Genomic DNA, 5,864 nt, shown 5'->3' on the forward strand with positions numbered 1-5,864 from the left:
AACATTTAAAAAAAAAACAGTAAGTCAACAAAAATAAAATCAATGTACTTGGAACTAACTCTCGTGTGTCTTACAAAACCGAAATAAGAAATAGACACAGTGCAACAGCTTTAACAAATGAAATTTAATGCTATTTCAATAGCTATTATGTAAGTTGTATCCATATTAAAATAAAGTCACTGCATTTTCAGTTATATTGTAGTGATATGCACTTCTAATAAAAAATGGGCTTACTGTAATCTCTTTCCTCTTTCCCAACTGAATTTGAACCATATGGGCTATTGGTATATTTCTCAAACTATACAAGACAAAATTTTCACTGCATAGCTATTAAGCATTCCTATAAAAGCTGTGAGATTCCTCACCCAATAAGGTGGTGGCTTTCCTTCCTGTATACACATTGGCATTACCAGAGCAAGACACAACCTATACCTAAGCTCTTCCTAAAATTATCTGAAAGAGAATTTCTCTACAAGGAATATATGGCTTTTGTATGCTTTCTAATTGGTGGTACTACATAGCCATGCTGTGAACAATCTAAATCAATACTTTTCTAACTTACTATGTTTATGAACTACTTGTTCCAATAAGGATTCTAAAATAGTCAAATAGACCCTGATATTTTACTTTATATCAAGTAACTACATCATAGTAAAGTTGCCTATCAATGGACAGCACTCATAGTAGCATGCATCCCTAAGTGTGGCCCAGACGTATAACATTATCATTGTTTAAGAACATGTTAGAAATTCAATTTCTCAGACCATGCAGGAAATACATGGAATCACGAACTTTGAAGGCGCAAGTGCCTAAGCTCCAGCAACTGGACTGTACATGGCTGGAACGACACTGATACTTTATGCCTGTGTAGCACTTTACAATTCAACAAACTTTTCTCTTTTGCCTCTTGTGAGCTTCTTAAAACAACCTTGCAGAGTAACTAAAATAGTTCCACCATTTAGTAAATGAAACTGCAGCTCAAAATAATTGAGGGATTTGCTCAAAGTCATAGCATACAAAGATAGATCCAAATATAGAGCCTGGATTTTCTGGACTTACAAACCACCAGGCAAGAGATTCAGAGAAGAACAGGACCAAGCCTCTAAGCAATAGGTAATGGCCTGACAGAGAGCTATCTCTCAGGCTCAGGTTATGACAGGGAGAGGGACCAGTGCATTCAGGAGTGTCCTATCAGGTAAGTCACAGCTGTTTGTACTTGGAACTCTCAGAGACCACAACAAAATACACTAATCCTTTTTGGCCTGACTTTGCCATTATGTGGGATCAGGTCTGAGAAATACAAATGCCTCACACTCATCAACTTGACTTCGCAGATGAGTCATTGCTGTAGCCTGTTCCCTGAACATTTCTACAAATAATTCTTTTGAAGTCAAGCTACATAGGACAGGAAAATCACCTTTCCTATGAACTGTGTGTTCATGTATTTATACTTGTCTTTCACTTGATAGAAATATATTCACAATTTGTATTTGTCTCATGAAATTTGCCCACTATGTTTCTTAGACCAGAAATGCCAACAAAAGATATAAATCATAAATATTCTTTAATAAAGTATATATAAGATGCTATACATCTAGATGAAATATATGAAGCTATGTTCCATTACTTACTACACATATTGAATAAAAGATGTGATAGCCAATGGATTATCATTAAAGCTTCAATAATAACAATTATATTTATATTCTCTTTAGTGGTTTAGCTATTAAGTAGATGAAACTTTATATATAATTGTCACCAACTCAAATTTTTGGCACACAACCTTTGTTTTCAAATAGTGAATTATAAGGATTGGAAACTACATTGTGTCAGATATTTGTTTGAGTATTGACATTCACTCCAGTGAATATAGGCATTCCAGATGCCTTAGAGAAGACAAACCATTCTTTTCCTTTGAAATTTAAGTGGAAACTTTAAAAGTCATTTTCAAATAATTATGTACTTCTTTTGTTATTTCTTCTCTTTACACTTAGTTTGGAAACAAAGGGGACTTTGAAAATTTAGGAAAACTGGAAGTTATCTTTCATTTACACACCTATGTTCTTTGGAAGTTTCTGATGCTTGTTAAGTGTGTTTATAGATAAGTTATGTGCATATATAATTTCCTTAAAATGATGCAAGCAATTATGTACATCAAATATGTTCTAACAAAAGTTCTAAGAAAAAAAGGAAAAAATCTCATCATGATAAAATGTATTATAATTTCCCTATAACATAAGAATCATGTAATAAATAAAATTCTAATATTTCAAATTTGTAATATTTAGAAAATTTATTTTATCTTGTTTCTTTTTTATTTAATTTTACGGTCCCGGGGATTGAACTCAGGACCCCTCATTTGCCAGGAAATTGCTTATTCTATCTCCCCGGCCCCTATTTAGAATATTTAGAATCAGAATATTATGAAGCCCTTGCATATTATTATAAGTAAATTTATAAGTTCATATGTATGGATTTGTAATATTTATACAGTAACTTTAAGGTCAGATATAAGATAATATAACACATTTTGTAAAAAACATTGTTGGAGTTAAAGTACGTAATAATGTCCTTTCATATGTTACTGATATTGAAAGCATGATCAGTAAAACCATTAAAGACTAAATTTTAAAGTTGGGTTTGGAATATTATCATTTCCATTTATCTTTGACTTATCAAGATAGTTACTCCATCTTCATCAAGATTTGCAAGAGGAAAATCTCAGTGGTGTCAATATACATGTTGACAAGGTTGAAAGAACCGAAGCTAGAAATGTGCCCAGTCACTAGTGAAAGGCTGTACTTGTGGGTGTGACTATGATGTTAAGTGAGTGCCCCTAAAAATACACCTGAGCCTTCATCTTGAATAAAATCTAATGGGCAAGTTTATTGCATACTTACTCCCATATACAAATATAAATGTAGTTTCTGGTCCATTACACCTAGGAAGGAGCCCAATAGGAACACACGGGGCTGGGGGTGTTGCTGCCATTGGCTGTTGATTATGCTTTGATCTCTTGGAAAATAGTTCAATAGCTGTTTATGCAATTGTTCGCAAAGATCTCAAATTTCTCTGAGAAATATGAAGGATAACCATACACACATCAGGTCCTCTCTGTATTTCCTTGAAGTTTTGTCATCGTAATTGTCTTGTCTTTATTCTTTCTCAAAAAGGTAGAAATTGGTGAGAAAGACTAATATGCACTTTCCTGTCATGATGCACAATTATATCCAGGGCCATAATTCCATAAAAATGATCATAAATTTCTTTAAAAAATACTCATTTCATGGAAGTAAGGCAGCAAAGCAAATGTGTTGGAGACCAGCCGACCAAACTCTGTCCCTAGACCACCAGAAGGACAAACCTCCCTTGTCCCTTCTTAACATTTCAGATTATTCAGGGCCACAAACTCAATGAGAGAGGACTTTTCTCTCTTTGCCATTTCACTTTCTCTGTGCCAAGCATCTACTGTGGCTTCCAATGAATCAAGTTCTCCTTCCTCTCCTCCCCTGGAGGCTGCACTCCCAGCAAATGTCACAAATAAAGTGGAAGCATGCCTTTCCCAGGCTAGACTTGTAAACAGAAAGCAAGAACACCATTCTTCACCAGGAAACTGACCCACAAAGCTTACTGGATTCAATTAAAGAGATTGAGAAGAAGGTCAGCTAAGAACACAAAGGCAAGTATCCCATAGTTCCCTCTGATAGAGTTCTACCTACCTCAAAATAGAGCCTCATCCAAAACAGAGGAAATAAAACAGAGGGCATGTTAGGTGAGGGCTCAGCAAGCCATGGACTCTCATAGGTGCCTCATTTATATGCTCTGTTTGTTTTTTTTTCCCAGGGAATAACTACCTATTTATTTACTTATTTATTGTTACTGCCTCCTTTTCCATGCTGTAATATCTAACAGAGTATCCTACAAAAACTCCATATATATATATATGATTATACATTTGTACCATTACAAACCACTTCTCCTAGACATGAACTTTTGTCCAAGTAGGTAGAAGTATAAGGGTATCTTTATTTTTCTGAATCAACATTTACATGGTTATTTAACTCTTAAATTGCTGTTATTTAAGATATAGAAAGACTTTAAAAAGCTCAGAGTATATAAATAAAAAACATATATCTGCAATATTTACCTTTACATGCAACATTTTACTCTCAAAAATATGTTTCTATGGATACCATAAATCAATATAGAGAGCTTCCCTAGTAAGGTGTTAATGATATTAGGAATACGAAGGTTAGCAGTTGAGACCGCATGCTTGTGTGTTTGCAAAAACATTTTCTGCATTATGTCCAAATCCCTTTGCAAACAGATAAATTACTCCATAAATCTTATTACTCCATGTGGATAAATCACCACATAGGTTTACAAGGCAAGAGGGCTGGAAGGAAAGATCTGCTTTGGAGAGAAAGATCTTTGGGATTCCTAATCACCCAGTGCTCAAGAAATGAAGAAAGGAGTGCTTAACACGTTAGCATCATCTTTCATTTTACAGTGTGGAACAACACAGACACAATCCACATGACACACACAGACACACATACACCACACACTTGCCTCTAACAAGGCTAGAGATCCCAAAGCAGGACACTCAGTGACAGCCAACCAAATTTATTTCTGAGAAAAGAAAAGAAAACTTTGCTGCTGTCTGCAGCTCTGCTACAAAACTGCTCCCTGATGCCCCAGGGTTTATGCACTATCAGCTCCTTGCGCACAGATTAGAGGTTTATTTTCTATTGCATACTGTTTTTTATTGCCACTGCCAGCAATATTAGCTAGATAGACAAACCGACACTGGGTCATGTTATTTGGAGGAAATGAGATTTTAAAAGATCTCCAAGGACAGTGATTTCTTCTTTACTGTTTTCCTCTTTTTATTAATATCATTTGCCAGAAATTCAAGGGAAGCTGGGAAGACAGGGGAGTGGAAGAAGAGAAACATAGGAAAAGAAGCATGGTGCTTCTTAGAGATGGAATTATGACTAGGTGCCATTTGAGTCTCTCTAGCTCACTGCCCCTTGCAGGGGTCAAACTCCCAAGGACTCTGGACTGTTCCTTTCTAAATTTTAATCCCAAATTATATTTCAAAGTTTGGCAGAGCTGCAAGAAATAAGACTTTGAAGTCAATAATCAATTTGAAATATTCATTTTATGCCAAGTTAATTCTTTCCCAACCTCTGAGCTTATCACTGCTATTCTTAAATGCCAGCAATCCGGCAAAATCCCTGTCCTCTTCTCTTCATCTTCAGGTTGATTTCTACCCTCATTCCAGAAAAGGCTCAGTAAACCAGCCAAACTTCTAAGATTGATTTATTGCCCTCAATGTCAATTTGAAGATCTTTACAAAGTCTTGTAGCAGAACTACTGCTAGGACAGCTCAAGAGAGTTTTGATGTCTGTGTGCAGGAACACACACACACACACACACACACACACACGACAAGGAGAATGCAGTATGTGCACCACTCTTTGAGAGCCATCGTCCAACAACTCTTTGTGAATCAAGGAACCTCAACAAAGCTCTAAAGTGCAAAACATCAACTATTACAAAAGCAAGAATACTGTCCAAATGCCTCTTCATGCCATCGGTGAATTGAAGCTTCCATGACCAGAGAAACAACCTCTAAAGAATCAAACAACACTTCATGAGCACCACTGGCTCTTGATAGAGACCAGAATTCCCTTGAATTCTGTTGGCTATAAGTCCACCACTCAGTGAAAGCAATACACCACACACACACACACACACACACACACACACACACACACACACACCATAAGCCTGCCTGGAGATCAGGCACTCACATAGCTCACACACACACACACACACACACACACACACACACACAC

The 5,864-nt window shown here is 36.2% G+C and overlaps 1 protein-coding gene across 4 annotated transcripts in view; it reads right to left on the reverse strand.

Moving 5' to 3' along the window:
• Lsamp (limbic system-associated membrane protein) overlaps positions 1–5,864 on the reverse strand; it is a 692,964-nt gene that overhangs the window by 686,308 nt on the left and 792 nt on the right. The window lies entirely within an intron of this gene.

The sequence above is a fragment of the Octodon degus genome, unplaced genomic scaffold, assembly GCF_000260255.1.
Source record: "Octodon degus isolate 3935 unplaced genomic scaffold, OctDeg1.0 scaffold00053, whole genome shotgun sequence".
NCBI classification, from domain to species: Eukaryota; Metazoa; Chordata; class Mammalia; order Rodentia; family Octodontidae; genus Octodon; species Octodon degus.